The sequence below is a fragment of the Oncorhynchus keta genome, unplaced genomic scaffold (genome assembly GCF_023373465.1).
Source record: "Oncorhynchus keta strain PuntledgeMale-10-30-2019 unplaced genomic scaffold, Oket_V2 Un_contig_2190_pilon_pilon, whole genome shotgun sequence".
NCBI classification, from domain to species: domain Eukaryota; kingdom Metazoa; phylum Chordata; class Actinopteri; order Salmoniformes; family Salmonidae; genus Oncorhynchus; species Oncorhynchus keta.
The window spans coordinates 23,844-44,218 of record NW_026282667.1 but is presented as its reverse complement, the minus strand read 5'-3'; the positions used below and the strand labels follow the sequence as shown (position 1 = coordinate 44,218).

Below are 20,375 nucleotides of genomic sequence, written 5' to 3'. Positions count from 1 at the left end.
ACCACTAATAAACTACTATCTACCACCTCTAATAAACTACTAACACTACCTATCTACCACCACTAATAAACTACTATCTACCACCTCTAATAAACTACTAACACTACCTATCTACCACCACTAATAAACTACTATCTACCACCTCTAATAAACTACTATCTACCACCACTAATAAACTACTATCTACCACCACTAATAAACTACTATCTACCACCACTAATAAACTACTATCTACCACCTCTAATAAACTACTATCTACCACCACTAATAAACTACTATCTACCACCACTAATAAACTACTATCTACCACCTGTAATAAACTACTAACACTACCTATAAACCACCACTAATAAACTACTATCTACCACCTCTAATAAACTACTAACACTACCTATAAACCATCACTAATAAACTACTACATACCATCACTAATAAACTACTACCTACCATCACTAATAAACTACTAACACTACCTATAAACCACCACTAATAAACTACTAACACTACCTATAAACCACCACTAATAAACTACTACATACCATCACTAATAAACTACTATCTACTACCTCTAATAAACTACTATCTACCACCTCTAATAAACTACTATCTACCACCACTAATAAACTACTAACACTACCTATCTACCACCACTAATAAACTACTATCTACCACCTCTAATAAACTACTAACACTACCTATAAACCACCACTAATAAACTACTATCTACCACCTCTAATAAACTACTAACACTACCTATCTACCACCACTAATAAACTACTATCTACCAACTCTAATAAACTACTAACACTACCTATAAACCACCACTAATAAACTACTATCTACCACCTCTAATAAACTACTAACACTACCTATCAACCACCACTAATAAACTACTATCTACCACCTCTAATAAACTACTAACACTACCTATAAACCACCACTAATAAACTACTATCTACCACCTCTAATAAACTACTACCCACCACCTCTAATAAACTACTAACACTACCTATAAACCACCACTAATAAACTACTATCTACCACCTCTAATAAACTACTAACACTACCTATCTACCACCTCTAATAAACTACTAACACTACCTATCTACCAAATAAACTACTATCTACCACCTCTAATAAACTACTAACACTACCTATAAAACCACCACTAATAAACTACTATCTACCACCTCTAATAAACTACTAACACTACCTATAAACCACCACTAATAAACTACTATCTACCACCTATAATAAACTACTATCTACCACCTCTAATAAACTACTAACACTACCTATAAACCACCACTAATAAACTACTATCTACCACCTCTAATAAACTACTAACACTACCTATAAAACCACCTCTAATAAACTACTATCTACCACCTCTAATAAACTACTAACACTACCTATAAACCACCACTAATAAACTACTATCTACCACCTCTAATTAACTACTAACACTACCTATAAACCACCTCTAATAAACTACTATCTACCACCTCTAATAAACTACTATCTACCACCTCTAATAAACTACTAACACTACCTATCTACCACCACTAATAAACTACTATCTACCACCTCTAATAAACTACTAACACTACCTATAAAACCACCACTAATAAACTACTATCTACCACCACTAATAAACTACTATCTACCACCACTATAAACTACTATCTACCACCACTAATAAACTACTATCTACCACCTCTAATAAACTACTAACACTACCTATCTACCACCACTAATAAACTACTATCTACCACCACTAATAAACTACTATCTACCACCTCTAATAAACTACTATCTACCACCACTAATAAACTACTATCTACCACCTCTAATAAACTACTAACACTACCTATCAACCACCACTAATAAACTACTATCTACCACCTCTAATAAACTACTAACACTACTATCTACCACCACTAATAAACTACTATCTACCACCACTAATAAACTACTATCTACCACCTCTAATAAACTACTATCTACCACCACTAATAAACTACTATCTACCACCTCTAATAAACTACTAACACTACCTATAAACCACCACTAATAAACTACTATCTACCACCACTAATAAACTACTATCTACCACCACTAATAAACTACTATCTACCACCTAATAAACTACTAACACTACCTATCTACCACCACTAATAAACTACTATCTACCACCACTAATAAACTACTATCTACCACCTCTAATAAACTACTATCTACCACCACTAATAAACTACTATCTACCACCTCTAATAAACTACTAACACTACCTATCAACCACCACTAATAAACTACTATCTACCACCTCTAATAAACTACTAACACCACCTATCAACCACCACTAATAAACTACTATCTACCACCTCTAATAAACTACTAACACTACCTATAAACCACCACTAATAAACTACTATCTACCACCTCTAATAAACTACTACCCACCACCACTAATAAACTACTATCTACCACCTCTAATAAACTACTACCCACCACCACTAATAAACTACTATCTACCACCTCTAATAAACTACTAACACTACCTATAAACCACCACTAATAAACTACTATCTACCACCTCTAATAAACTACTATCTACCACCTCTAATAAACTACTAACACTACCTATAAACCACCTCTAATAAACTACTATCTACCACCTCTAATAAACTACTAACACTACCTATAAACCATCACTAATAAACTACTAACACTACCTATAAACCACCACTAATAAACTACTATCTACCACCACTAATAAACTACTAACACTACCTATCAACCACCACTAATAAACTACTATCTACCACCTCTAATAAACTACTGTCTACCACCTCTAATAAACTACTACCCACCACCACTAATAAACTACTATCTACCACCACTAATAAACTACTAACACTACCTATCAACCACCACTAATAAACTACTATCTACCACCTCTAATAAACTACTAACACTACCTATCAACCACCACTAATAAACTACTATCTACCACCACTAATAAACTACTAACACTACCTATCAACCACCACTAATAAACTACTATCTACCACCTCTAATAAACTACTATCTACCACCTCTAATAAACTACTACCCACCACCACTAATAAACTACTATCTACCACCACTAATAAACTACTATCTACCACCACTAATAAACTACTAACACTACCTATCAACCACCACTAATAAACTACTATCTACCACCTCTAATAAACTACTAACACTACCTATCAACCACCACTAATAAACTACTATCTACCACCTCTAATAAACTACTATCTACCACCTCTAATAAACTACTACCTACCACCACTAATAAACTACTATCTACCACCTAATAAACTACTATCTACCACCTCTAATAAACTACTAACACTACCTATAAACCATCACTAATAAACTACTATCTACCACCTCTAATAAACTACTAACACTACCTATAAACCACCTCTAATAAACTACTATCTACCACCTCTAATAAACTACTAACACTACCTATAAACCACCACTAATAAACTACTATCTACCACCTCTAATAAACTACTAACACTACCTATAAACTACCACTAATAAACTACTATCTACCACCTCTAATAAACTACTAACACTACCTATCTACCACCACTAATAAACTACTATCTACCACCTCTAATAAACTACTAACACTACCTATAAACCACCACTAATAAACTACTATCTACCACCTCTAATAAACTACTAACACTACCTATAAACCACCACTAATAAACTACTATCTACCACCACTAATAAACTACTATCTACCACCTCTAATAAACTACTAACACTACCTATAAACCACCACTAATAAACTACTATCTACCACCTCTAATAAACTAAACACTACCTATCTACCACCACTAATAAACTACTATCTACCAACTCTAATAAACTACTAACACTACCTATAAACCACCACTAATAAACTACTATCTACCTCTAATAAACTACTAACACTACCTATCAACCACCACTAATAAACTACTATCTACCACCTCTAATAAACTACTAACACTACCTATAAACCACCTCTAATAAACTACTATCTACCACCTCTAATAAACTACTATCTACCACCTCTAATAAACTACTAACACTACCTATAAACCACCACTAATAAACTACTATCTACCACCTCTAATAAACTACTAACACTACCTATAAACCACCTCTAATAAAATACTATCTACCACCTCTAATAAACTACTATCTACCACCTCTAATAAACTACTAACACTACCTATAAACCACCACTAATAAACTACTATCTACCACCTCTAATAAACTACTAACACTACCTATAAACCACCACTAATAAACTACTATCTACCACCTCTAATAAACTACTAACATTACCTATAAACCACCACTAATAAACTACTATCTACCACCTCTAATAAACTACTAACATTACCTATAAACCACCACTAATAAACTACTATCTACCACCACTAATAAACTACTAACACTACCTATCAACCACACTAATAAACTACTATCTACCACCACTAATAAACTACTATCTACCACCTCTAATAAACTACTAACACTACCTATAAAACCATCACTAATAAACTACTACATACCATCACTAATAAACTACTACCTACCATCACTAATAAACTACTAACACTACCTATAAACCACCACTAATAAACTACTAACACTACCTATAAACCACCACTAATAAACTACTACATACCATCACTAATAAACTACTATCTACCACCTCTAATAAACTACTATCTACCACCTAATAAACTACTACCCACCACCACTAATAAACTACTATCTACCACCACTAATAAACTACTATCTACCACCACTAATAAACTACTAACACTACCTATCAACCACCACTAATAAACTACTATCTACCACCTCTAATAAACTACTAACACTACCGATCAACCACCACTAATAAACTACTATCTACCACCACTAATAAACTACTAACACTACCTATCTACCACCTCTAATAAACTACTATCTACCACCACTAATAAACTACTAACACTACCTATAAACCACCACTAATAAACTATTATCTACCACCTCTAATAAACTACTATCTACCACCTCTAATAAACTACTAACACTACCTATAAAACCACCACTAATAAACTATTATCTACCACCTCTAATAAACTACTATCTACCACCTCTAATAAACTACTAACACTACCTATAAACCACCACTAATAAACTACTATCTACCACCTCTAATAAACTACTATCTACCACCTCTAATAAACTACTAACACTACCTATAAACTATCACTAATAAACTACTATCTACCACCTCTAATAAACTACTAATACTACCTATAAACTATCACTAATAAACTACTATCTACCACCTCTAATAAACTACTAACACTACCTATAAACCATCACTAATAAACTACTATCTACCACCTCTAATAAACTACTAACACTACCTATAAACCACCACTAATAAACTACTATCTACCACCTCTAATAAACTACTAACACTACCTATCTACCACCAAACTACTATCTACCACCTCTAATAAACTACTATCTACCACACTAATAAACTACTATCTACCACTAATAAACTACTATCTACCACCTCTAATAAACTACTAACACTACCTATCTACCACTAATAAACTACTATCTACCACCTCTAATAAACTACTAACACTACCTATCTACCACCACTAATAAACTACTATCTACCACCTCTAATAAACTACTATCTACCACCACTAATAAACTACTATCTACCACCACTAATAAACTACTATCTACCACCACTAATAAACTACTATCTACCACCTCTAATAAACTACTATCTACCACTACTAATAAACTACTATCTACCACCACTAATAAACTACTATCTACCACCTGTAATAAACTACTAACACTACCTATAAACCACCACTAATAAACTACTATCTACCACCTCTAATAAACTACTAACACTACCTATAAACCACCACTAATAAACTACTACATACCATCACTAATAAACTACTACCCACCACCACTAATAAACTACTAACACTACCTATAAACCACCACTAATAAACTACTAACACTACCTATAAACCACCACTAATAAACTACTATCTACCATCACTAATAAACTACTATCTACTACCTCTAATAAACTACTATCTACCACCTCTAATAAACTACTATCTACCACCACTAATAAACTACTAACACTACCTATCTACCACTAATAAACTACTATCTACCACCTCTAATAAACTACTAACACTACCTATAAACCACCACTAATAAACTACTATCTACCACCTCTAATAAACTACTAACACTACCTATCTACCACCACTAATAAACTACTATCTACCAACTCTAATAAACTACTAACACTACCTATAAACCACCACTAATAAACTACTATCTACCACCTCTAATAAACTACTAACACTACCTATCAACCACCACTAATAAACTACTATCTACCACCTCTAATAAACTACTAACACTACCTATAAACCACCACTAATAAACTACTATCTACCACCTCTAATAAACTACTATCTACCACCTCTAATAAACTACTAACACTACCTATAAACCACCACTAATAAACTACTATCTACCACCTCTAATAAACTACTAACACTACCTATAAACCATCACTAATAAACTACTACATACCATCACTAATAAACTACTACCTACCATCACTAATAAACTACTAACACTACCTATAAACCACCACTAATAAACTACTATCTACCACCACTAATAAACTACTAACACTACCTATAAACCACCACTAATAAACTACTATCTACCACCACTAATAAACTACTAACACTACCTATAAACCACCACTAATAAACTACTAACACTACCTATAAACCACCACTAATAAACTACTATCTACCACCTCTAATAAACTACTAACACTACCTATAAACCACCACTAATAAACTACTATCTACCACCACTAATAAACTACTATCTACCACCTCTAATAAACTACTAACACTACCTATAAACCATCACTAATAAACTACTACATACCATCACTAATAAACTACTACCTACCACCACTAATAAACTACTAACACTACCTATAAACCACCACTAATAAACTACTAACACTACCTATAAACCACCACTAATAAACTACTACATACCATCACTAATAAACTACTATCTACCACCTCTAATAAACTACTATCTACCACCTCTAATAAACTACTACCCACCACCACTAATAAACTACTATCTACCACCACTAATAAACTACTATCTACCACCACTAATAAACTACTAACACTACCTATCAACCACCACTAATAAACTACTATCTATCACCTCTAATAAACTACTAACACTACCGATCAACCACCACTAATAAACTACTATCTACCACCACTAATAAACTACTAACACTACCTATCTACCACCTAATAAACTACTATCTACCACCACTAATAAACTACTAACACTACCTATAAACCACCACTAATAAACTATTATCTACCACCTCTAATAAACTACTATCTACCACCTCTAATAAACTACTAACACTACCTATAAACCACCACTAATAAACTATTATCTACCACCTCTAATAAACTACTATCTACCACCTCTAATAAACTACTAACACTACCTATAAACCACCACTAATAAACTACTATCTACCACCTCTAATAAACTACTATCTACCACCTCTAATAAACTACTAACACTACCTATAAACTATCACTAATAAACTACTATCTACCACCTCTAATAAACTACTAATACTACCTATAAACTATCACTAATAAACTACTATCTACCACCTCTAATAAACTACTAACACTACCTATAAACCATCACTAATAAACTACTATCTACCACCTCTAATAAACTACTAACACTACCTATAAACCACCACTAATAAACTACTATCTACCACCTCTAATAAACTACTAACACTACCTATCTACCACCACTAATAAACTACTATCTACCACCTCTAATAAACTACTATCTACCACCACTAATAAACTACTATCTACCACCACTAATAAACTACTATCTACCACCTCTAATAAACTACTAACACTACCTATCTACCACCACTAATAAACTACTATCTACCACCTCTAATAAACTACTAACACTACCTATCTACCACCACTAATAAACTACTATCTACCACCTCTAATAAACTACTATCTACCACCACTAATAAACTACTATCTACCACCACTAATAAACTACTATCTACCACCACTAATAAACTACTATCTACCACCTCTAATAAACTACTATCTACCACCACTAATAAACTACTATCTACCACCACTAATAAACTACTATCTACCACCTGTAATAAACTACTAACACTACCTATAAACCACCACTAATAAACTACTATCTACCACCACTAATAAACTACTAACACTACCTATAAACCACCACTAATAAACTACTAACACTACCTATAAACCACCACTAATAAACTACTAACACTACCTATAAACCACCACTAATAAACTACTACATACCATCACTAATAAACTACTATCTACCACCACTAATAAACTACTACCACTACCTATCTACCACCACTAATAAACTACTAACACTACCTATCAACCACTAATAAACTACTATCTACCACCTCTAATAAACTACTAACACTACCGATCAACCACCACTAATAAACTACTATCTACCACCACTAATAAACTACTACCCACCACCACTAATAAACTACTACATACCATCACTAATAAACTACTACCTACCATCACTAATAAACTACTATCTACCACCACTAATAAACTACTACCTACCACCACTAATAAACTACTATCTACCACCACTAATAAACTACTATCTACCCCCACTAATAAACTACTATCTACCACCACTAATAAACTACTACCCACCACCACTAATAAACTACTATCTACCACCACTAATAAACTACTAACACTACCTATCAACCACCACTAATAAACTACTACATACCATCACTAATAAACTACTACCTACCATCACTAATAAACTACTACCTACCACCACTAATAAACTACTACCTACCATCACTAATAAACTACTATCTACCACCACTAATAAACTACTATCTACCACCACTAATAAACTACTACCCACCACCACTAATAAACTACTATCTACCACCACTAATAAACTACTAACACTACCTATCAACCACCACTAATAAACTACTACATACCATCACTAATAAACTACTACCTACCATCACTAATAAACTACTACCTACCATCACTAATAAACTACTACCTACCACCACTAATAAACTACTACCTACCATCACTAATAAACTACTAACACTACCTATCAACCACCACTAATAAACTACTACATACCATCACTAATAAACTACTACCTACCATCACTAATAAACTACTACCCACCACCACTAATAAACTACTACCTACCATCACTAATAAACTACTACCTACCACCACTAATAAACTACTAACACTACCTATCAACCACCACTAATAAACTACTACCTACCATCACTAATAAACTACTACCTACCATCACTAATAATATATGCCATTTAGCAGACGCTTTTATCCAAAGCGACTTACAGTCATGTGTGCATACATTCTACGTAATAAACTACTACCCACCACCACTAATAAACTACTATCTACCACCACTAATAAACTACTATCTACCACCTCTAATAAACTACTAACACTACCTATCAACCACCACTAATAAACTACTACCTACCACCACTAATAAACTACTACATACCATCACTAATAAACTACTATCTACCACCACTAATAAACTACTAACAACCACCACTAATAAACTACTACCTACCACCACTAATAAACTACTACCTACCACCACTAATAAACTACTAACACTACCTATCAACCACCACTAATAAACTACTACCTACCATCACGAATAAACTACTATCTACCACCACTAATAAAGTACTACCTACCAGTACTAATAAACTACTACCTACCATCACTAATAAACTACTACCCACCACCACTAATAAACTACAACCTACCACCACTAATAAACTACTATCTACCACCACTAATAAACTACTATCTACCACCACGAATAAACTACTACCTACCAGTACTAATAAACTACTACCTACCATCACTAATAAACTACTATCCACCACCACTAATAAACTACTACCTACCACCACTAATAAACTACTAACACTACATATCAACCACCACTAATAAACTACTACATACCATCACTAATAAACTACCACCTACCACCACTAATAAACTACTACCCACCACCACTAATAAACTACTACCTACCACCACTAATAAACTACTACCTACCACCACTAATAAACTACTACCCACCACCACTAATAAACTACTACCTGCCACCACTAATAAACTACTACCTACCACCACTAATAAACTACTACCTACCACCACTAATAAACTACTACCCACCATCACTAATAAACTACTACCTGCCACCACTAATAAACTACTACCTACCAGTACTAATAAACTACTAATACTATCTATCTGCCACCACTAATAAAATACTACCTACCACCACTAATAAACTACTACCTACCACCACTAATAAACTACTACCTACCACCACTAATAAACTACTACCTACCATCACTAATAAACTACCACCTACCACCACTAATAAACTACTACCCACCACCACTAATAAACTACTACCTACCACCACTAATAAACTACTACCTACCATAACTAATAAACTACCACCTACCATCACTAATAAACTACTAACCCTACCTATCAACCACCACTAATAAACTACTACATACCATCACTAATAAACTACCACCTACCACCACTAATAAACTACCACCTACCACCACTAATAAACTACTACCCACCACCACTAATAAACTACTACCTGCCACCACTAATAAACTACTACCTACCAGTACTAATAAACTACTAATACTATCTATCTACCACCACTAATAAAATACTACCTACCACCACTAATAAACTACTACCTACCATCACTAATAAACTACTACCTACCACCACTAATAAACTACTACCTACCACCACTAATAAACTACCACCTACCACCACTAATAAACTACTACCCACCACCACTAATAAACTACTACCTACCACCACTAATAAACTACTACCTACCACCACTAATAAACTACTACCTACCACCACTAATAAACTACTACCAACCACCACTAATAAACTACTACCTACCATCACTAATAAACTACTACCTACCACCACTAATAAACTACTACCTACCACCACTAATACACTACTACCCACCACCACTAATAAACTACTACATACCATCACTAATAAACTACTACCTACCACCACTAATAAACTACTACCTACCACTACTAATAAACTACTACCTACCACCACTAATAAACTACTACCTACCAGTACTAATAAACTACTAATACTACCTATCTACCACCACAAATAAACTACTACCTGCCACCACTAATAAACAACTACCTACCACCACTAATAAACTACAACCTACCACCACTAATAAACTACTACCTACCACCACTAATAAACTACTACCTACCACCACAGGTAAACTACTACTACAAGGTAGCACAGTAAGGTATTACAGTATAGTGTAGTTATTGGGCCTAGTTAAGGCAGCACAGTAAGGCATTACAGTATAGTGTAGTTATTGGGCCTAGTTAAGGCAGCACAGTAAGGTATTACAGTATAGTGTAGTTATTGGGCCTAGTTAAGGCAGCACAGTAAGGTATTACAGTATAGTGTAGTTATTGGGCCTAGTTAAGGCAGCACAGTAAGGTATTACAGTATAGTGTAGTTATTGGGCCTAGTTAAGGCAGCACAGTAAGGCATTACAGTATAGTGTAGTTATTGGGCCTAGTTAAGGCTGCACAGTAAGGTATTACAGTATAGTGTAGTTATTGGGCCTAGTTAAGGCAGCACAGTAAGGTATTACAGTATAGTGTAGTTATTGGGCCTAGTTAAGGCAGCACAGTAAGGTGCAGGGCAGAACAAGACATATGAATCAGTTACAGAGTTTCAATAAAACAAATTCATTTCCAGAGCGATATTTACTACCTCTCTCTGTCTCTGTCTCAGGTCTGGGGACAATTCACTTTACAATTCAGCCAGTTAAGGAGATGAGGTGATCCCAACACTGCTCTTTATCTGACTCTAAGACTGTCTGTCTGCCTGTCTGTCTGTCTGCCTGTCTGCCTGCCTGCCTGCCTGCCTGCCTGCCTGCCTGCCTGCCTGCCTGCCTGTCTGCCTGTCTGTCTGTCTGTCTGTCTGTCTGTCTGTCTGCCTTTCGGTCTGTCTGTCTGCCTGTCTATCTATCTGCGGGCCTGCCTGTCTATCTGTCGGTCTGTCTGCCCTTCTGTCTGTCTTTCTTTCCTTCTCTGTCACCATCATACTTACAAATACTTGAGTGCCATGTGACAGTTCCACTACCTTTCTCCTTTATAGATCACAACTATACATGAAGAGGATTCTCCTTTATAGATCACAACTATACATGAAGAGGATTCTCCTTTATAGATCACAACTATACAGGAAGAGGATTCTCCTTTATAGATCACAACTATACAGGAAGAGGATTCTCCTTTATAGATCACAACTATACAGGAAGAGGATTCTCCTTTATAGATCACAACTATACAGGAAGAGGATTCTCCTTTATAGATCACAACTATACAGGAAGAGGATTCTCCTTTATAGATCACAACTATACAGGAAGAGGATTCTCCTTTATAGATCACAACTATACAGGAAGAGGATTCTCCTTTATAGATCACAACTATACAGGAAGAGGATTCTCCTTTGTAGATCACAACTATACAGGAAGAGGATTCTCATTTAAAGATCACAACTATACAGGAAGAGGATTCTCCGAACTTCATGACCCCAGTTAGCGTCAGTCTACACAGACAGACTAACAGACACTGATACTGACACACTGATACTGGCACAATGGAGAAAGGCTTAAGAGCTATGCATTAATCAGTTATTTCATAGAGGATCACATGACTGCAGAATGAATATGAATACAGGGATTTTCATAGCCTTATTGTGTTGTGTATGCGCGTGCGCGTGTTCCTGTGAGTGCTTATGACTAATTGTCAGTGTGTAAGAATCTGACAGAGAAGTAGGTCTTTATCACAGATGTCAGCCAGGCCTATATCTCTTTCCCTCCTCACCCTCTCTTTACAGATGTGGGGTCTTCATTTGAGCCCGTTTGCTACAGCAGGAAAATAATCCTGCAGCAACAGGAAATGTGAACTATTATGTGGATAATAATTAAGGGTCATTTCTTTGTAGGGGTTAATACCTTTAGTGTTAGTGTTATGACTGACTCTGGGCCGTACCTTTAGTGTTAGGGCAAATCAAGTCTCACATTTTAGAGTGGAAATTACACACTTCAGAAGCCTTTTTAAACCTTGAATACACTACACACTTGTATTTTCTACTGTGCAGGAAAATTCTCAGTAACAAAAGAGTGATCGAATTAAGATCCTACATCTGTATGTGTGTATGTTTAACACAGAGAAGACCTCACCCTCTGCATGAGTTCATCCCAGCGTGTGTTGAAGGCCTCAGCCTCTCTGTATGTGTGTATGTTTAACACAGAGAAGACCTCACCCTCTGCATGAGTTCATCCCAGCGTGTGTTGAAGGCCTCAGCCTCTCTGTATGTGTGTATGTTTAACACAGAGAAGACCTCACCCTCTGCATGAGTTCATCCCAGCGTGTGTTGAAGGCCTCTAGTTTGTGCTGGATCAGTTGATCCAGAACTCCTCCGTCCATCAGGGTCTGAGACAGCTCTCTGATCTGGTTCCTCCCATCTTCAGGGTGACGCAGCAATGTGTCCAGGGCCTGGACACACACACACACACACACACACACACACTTTAGTTTTTATTTTAGGCCAATCAGTGTCCTTTACTACTTCCGGCGCCGACAGAGACGGCCGCCTCGCTTCGCGTTCCTAGGAAACTATGCAGTTTTTTGTTTTTTTACGTGTTATTTCTTACATTAGTACCCCAGGTCATCTTAGGTTTCATTACATACAGTCGAGAAGAACTACTGAATATAAGATCAGCGTCAACTCACCATCAGTACGACCAAGAATATGATTTTCGCGACGCGGATCCTGTGTTCTGCCTTTCAACCAGGACAACGGATCCCAGCCAGCGACCCAAAAAAACGACTCCGTAAAAGAGGGAAACGAGGCGGTCTTCTGGTCAGACTCCGGAGACGGGCACATCGCGCACCACTCCCCAGTATACTTCTCGCCAATGTCCAGTCTCTTGACAACAAGGCTGATGAAATCCGAGCAAGGGTAGCATTCCAGAGGGACATCAGAGACTGTAACGTTCTTTGCTTCACGGAAACATGGCTCACTGGAGAGACGCTATCGGAATCGGTGCAGCCAGCGGGTTTTTCCACGCATCGCGCCGACAGAAACAAACATCTTTCTGGTAAGAAGAGGGGCGGGGGCGTATGCCTTATGGCTAACGAGACATGGTGTGATGAAAGAAACATACAGGAACTCAAATCCTTCTGTTCACCTGATTTAGAATTCCTCACAATCAAATGTCGACCGCATTATCTACCAAGAGAATTCTCTTCGATTATAATCACAGCCGTATATATCCCCCAAGCAGACACATCGATGGCTCTGAACAACTTTATTTGACTCTTTGCAAACTGGAATCCATTTATCCGGAGGCTGCATTCATTGTAGCTGGGGATTTTAACAAGGCTAATCTGAAAACAAGAATCCCTAAATTTTATCAGCATATCGATTGCTCAACCAGGGGTGGAAAAACCTTGGATAATTGTTACTCTAACTTCCGCGACGCATATAAGGCCCTGCCCCGCCCTCCTTTCGGAAAAGCTGACCACGACTCTAAAACAAGAGGCTCCCACGCTGAGATCTGTCCAACGCTGGTCCGACCAAGCTGATTCCACACTCCAAGACTGCTTCCATCACGTGGACTGGGATATGTTTCGTATTGCGTCAGATAACAACATTGACGAATACGCTGATTCGGTGTGCGAGTTCATTAGAACGTGGGTTGAAGATGTCGCTCCCATAGCAACGAGTAAAACATTCCCTAACCAGAAACCGTGGATTGATGGCAGCATTCGCGTGAAACTGAAAGCGCGAAATGCTTTTTTTTTTTTAAATTTTTTTAACCTTTATTTAACCAGGCAAGTCAGTTAAGAACATATTCTTATTTTCAATGACGGCCTGGGAACAGTGCCTGTTCAGGGGCAGAACGACAGATTTGTACCTTGTCAGCTCGGGGTTTGAACTGCAACCTTCCGGTTACTAGTCCAACGCTCTAACCACTAGGCTACGCTGCCGCCCCAGGTGACTGGTAACATGACCGAATACAAACAGTGCAGCTATTCCTCCGCAAGGCTATCAAACAAGCTAAGCGTCAGTATAGAGACAAAGTAGAATCTCAATTCAACGGCTCAGACACAAGAGGCATGTGGCAGGGTCTACAGTCAATCACGGACTACAAGAAGAAATCCAGCCCAGTCACGGACCAGGATGTCTTGCTCCCAGGCAGACTAAATAACTTTGATTTATATTCACCCTCTCTCTGTCTGGGCCGTACCTGGTATCACTAAGACAGAGATAGATATGACTGACTCTGGGCCGTACCTGGTATCACTAGGACAGAGATAGATGTGACTGACTCTGGGCCGTACCTGGTATCACTAAGACAGAGATAGATATGACTGACTCTGGGCCGTACCTGGTATCACTAAGACAGAGATAGATATGACTGACTCTGGGCCGTACCTGGTATCACTAAGACAGAGATAGATATGACTGACTCTGGGCCGTACCTGGTATCACTAAGACAGAGATAGATATCACTGACTCTGGGCCGTACCTGGTATCACTAATACAGAGATAGATATGACTGACTCTGGGCCGTACCTGGTATCACTATATACTATACTATACTATACTATATGCCATTTAGCAGACGCTTTTATCCAAAGCGACTTACAGTCATGTGTGCATACATTCTACGTATGGGTGGTCCCGGGAATCGAACCCACTACCCTGGCGTTACAAGCGCCATGCTCTACCAACTGAGCTACAGAAGGACCACAGATATAGATATAATAATAATCACTGACTCTGGGCTGTACCTGGTATCACTAGTACACAGATAGATATCACTGACTCTGGGCTGTACCTGGTATCACTAGTACACAGATAGATATCACTGACTCTGGGCTGTACCTGGTATCACTAGTACACAGATAGATATCACTGACTCTGGGCTGTACCTGGTATCACTAGTACACAGATAGATATCACTGACTCTGGGCTGTACCTGGTATCACTAGTACACAGATAGATATCACTGACTCTGGGCTGTACCTGGTATCACTAAGACAGAGATAGATATGACTGACTCTGGGCCGTACCTGGTATCACTAGGACACAGATAGATATCACTGACTCTGGGCTGTACCTGGTATCACTAGTACACAGATAGATATCACTGACTCTGGGCTGTACCTGGTATCACTAGTACACAGATAGATATCACTGACTCTGGGCTGTACCTGGTATCACTAGTACACAGATAGATATCACTGACTCTGGGCTGTACCTGGTATCACTAGTACACAGATAGATATCACTGACTCTGGGCTGTACCTGGTATCACTAGTACACAGATAGATATCACTGACTCTGGGCTGTACCTGGTATCACTAGTACACAGATAGATATCACTGACTCTGGGCTGTACCTGGTATCACTAGTACACAGATAGATATCACTGACTCTGGGCTGTACCTGGTATCACTAGTACAGATAGATATCACTGACTCTGGGCTGTACCTGGTATCACTAGTACACAGATAGATATCACTGACTCTGGGCTGTACCTGGTATCACTAGTACACAGATAGATATCACTGACTCTGGGCTGTACCTGGTATCACTAGTACACAGATAGATATCACTGACTCTGGGCTGTACCTGGTATCACTAGTACACAGATAGATATCACTGACTCTGGGCTGTACCTGGTATCACTAGTACACAGATAGATATCACTGACTCTGGGCTGTACCTGGTATCACTAGTACACAGATAGATATCACTGACTCTGGGCTGTACCTGGTATCACTAGTACACAGATAGATATCACTGACTCTGGGCTGTACCTGGTATCACTAGTACACAGATAGGTATGACTGACTCTGGGCTGTACCTGGTATCACTAGTACACAGATAGATATCACTGACTCTGGGCTGTACCTGGTATCACTAGTACACAGATAGATATCACTGACTCTGGGCCGTACCTGGTATCACTAGTACACAGATAGATATCACTGACTCTGGGCCGTACCTGGTATCACTAGTACACAGATAGATATCACTGACTCAGGACAAATCTTGGGGAAAACAGTTGTTCCTCTTTTGGGTTTTGACATGAACCATGACCTTCCGGAGACACCTGAAACCCCACCTCTTCAAGGAATACCTAGGATAGGGTAAGTAATCCTTCTCACCCCCCTAAAAAGATTTAGATGCACTATTGTAAAGTGGCTGTTCCACTGGATGTCATAAGGTGTATGCACCAATTTGTAAGTCGCTCTGGATAAGAGCGTCTGCTAAATGACTTAAATGTAATGTAAATATAGCTGCTGCCATTATTGGTCAATAGCTGCAGAAGGCTGATGAATGGAGTCCCCCAGGAACAACATAACGACAGAGAGAGTGTGGTGAACCCCTAGGAGAGGGTCTGTAAGTGGTCAAAGGTCAAAGGCGCTCACATCAAGGGCCTCACAGAGCTCCTCTGCTCCCCCCGGGATGCTGTCTGTCTCGTCTAGCTTCTGCTCCAGCTGGTCCAGCCAGCCGTTCTCCTGCTCCAGGTAGGACAGCAGCTCACACCAACACGCCCACACCTCCTACAGCCCAGGGGTCAGAGAGAGAGAGAGGGTCAAACAGAAAGACAGAAAGGACAGAGAGTGTGAGAGAGAAATGGTTTGTATGTGTGTGTGTGTGTGTGTGTGTGTGTGTGTGTGTGTGTGTGTGTGTGTGTGTGTGTGTGTGTGTGTGTGTGTGTGTGTGTGTGTGTGTGTGTGTGTGTGTGTGTGTGTGATAGAAGGTGAAATGTGTCCTGTGAAAGTAGATGAAAACAGATAAGAGAGATACAAAGACTCATTGATATTCTGTTATGTTTTGTCTACAGATTGTACTATGTGTTTGTAATACCAGACTCATTGATATTCTGTTATGTTTCGTCTACAGATTGTACTATGTGTTTGTAATACCAGACTCATTGATATTCTGTTATGTTTTGTCTACAGATTGTACTATGTGTTTGTAATACCAGACTCATTGATATTCTGTTATGTTTCGTCTACAGATTGTACTGTGTTTGTAATACCAGACTCATTGATATTCTGTTATGTTTCGTCTACAGATTGTACTATGTGTTTGTAATACCAGACTCATTGATATTCTGTTATGTTTCGTCTACAGATTGTACTATGTGTTTGTAATACCAGACTCATTGATATTCTGTTATGTTTCGTCTACAGATTGTACTGTGTTTGTAATACCAGACTCATTGATATTCTGTTATGTTTCGTCTACAGATTGTACTATGTGTTTGTAATACCAGACTCATTGATATTCTGTTATGTTTCGTCTACAGATTGTACTATGTGTTTGTAATACCAGACTCATTGATATTCTGTTATGTTTCGTCTACAGATTGTACTATGTGTTTGTAATACCAGACTCATTGATATTCTGTTATGTTTCGTCTACAGATTGTACTATGTGTTTGTAATACCAGGAACATTGATTTTGTGAGGTGAGAGCTCCACGAAGGGGACGATTAGAGGGGTAAGAGGGAGTGAAGTGTGTGTGTGTGTGTGTGTCTGCCTGTGCTCATGCCTGCGTGTGTGTGCTGTACTGTCCAGTATCTGTCCGGTATCTGTCCAGTATCTGTCCAGTATCTGTCCAGTATCTGTCTTGTATTTGTCCAGTATCTGTTCAGTATCTGTCCAGTATTTGTCCAGTATCTGTTCAGTATCTGTCCAGTATTTGTCTGGTATCTGTCCAGTATCTGTCCAGTATCTGTCCAGTATTTGTCCAGTATCTGTCCAGTATCTGTCCAGTATTTGTCCGGTATCTGTCCAGTATCTGTCCAGTATCTGTCCAGTATCTGTCCGGTATCTGTCCAGTATTTGTCTGGTATCTGTTCAGTATCTGTCCAGTATCTGTCCAGTATCTGTCTTGTATTTGTCCAGTATCTGTTCAGTATCTGTCCAGTATTTGTCCAGTATCTGTTCAGTATCTGTCCAGTATTTGTCTGGTATCTGTCCAGTATCTGTCCAGTATCTGTCCAGTATTTGTCCAGTATCTGTCCAGTATCTGTCCAGTATTTGTCCGGTATCTGTCCAGTATCTGTCCAGTATCTGTCCAGTATCTGTCCGGTATCTGTCCAGTATTTGTCTGGTATCTGTTCAGTATCTGTCCAGTATCTGTCCAGTATCTGTCCAGTATCTGTCTTGTATTTGTCCAGTATCTGTTCAGTATCTGTCCAGTATCTGTCCAGTATCTGTCCAGTATCTGTCCAGTATCTGTCCAGTATCTGTCCAGTATTTGTCCAGTATCTGTCCAGTATTTGTCCAGTATTTGTCCAGTATCTGTCTTGTATTTGTCCAGTATCTGTTCAGTATCTGTCCAGTATTTGTCTGGTATCTGTCCAGTATCTGTCCAGTATCTGTCCAGTATTTGTCCAGTATCTGTCCAGTATTTGTCTGGTATCTGTCCAGTATCTGTCCAGTATTTGTCCGGTATCTGTCCAGTATCTGTCCAGTATCTGTCCGGTATCTGTCCGGTATCTGTCCAGTATCTGTCCAGTATCTGTCCGGTATCTGTCCAGTAGTTGTCTGGTATCTGTCCAGTATTTGTCTGGTATCTGTCCGGGATCGTACCTCCAGGGTTTTACACTTGCCGTCCAGGCGGCTGCAGAGTCTCTGGTAGTTAGCGGTCAGCACGACCAGCTCTGCCTTGAGGGCATCGTGGGCGGCCGGAGGGGCTTTGGAGATGAAACTGTTCACAGAGTCAGTCAGCAGCTTCACCTTCAGCTCTTTAGAGTGGACCTCCTCTTGACCCTTCTACAAAGAGAACAGAGAGATGGAGATTAAGAAAGGGGGGGAGAGAGGAGGAGGGAGGGAGGGAGAGAGGGCGAGACAGAAAGAGAGAAGAGGAGAGAAGGGGAGGGAGGAGGGAGGGAGAGACAGA

General features: G+C 38.4%; 1 long non-coding RNA gene and 1 pseudogene across 1 annotated transcript; both read right to left on the bottom strand.

Moving 5' to 3' along the window:
• The window catches only part of LOC127921294 (dystrophin-like), an 84,263-nt pseudogene that overhangs the window by 50,020 nt on the left and 13,868 nt on the right, over window positions 1-20,375 (bottom strand).
• LOC127921293 (uncharacterized) lies at window positions 8,814-11,293 on the bottom strand. Its single transcript, XR_008108646.1, has 3 exons — window positions 11,276-11,293; window positions 11,036-11,083; window positions 8,814-8,848 (listed from the first exon to the last, which is right to left on the bottom strand). It is a non-coding gene; the product is annotated as an uncharacterized LOC127921293 (long non-coding RNA).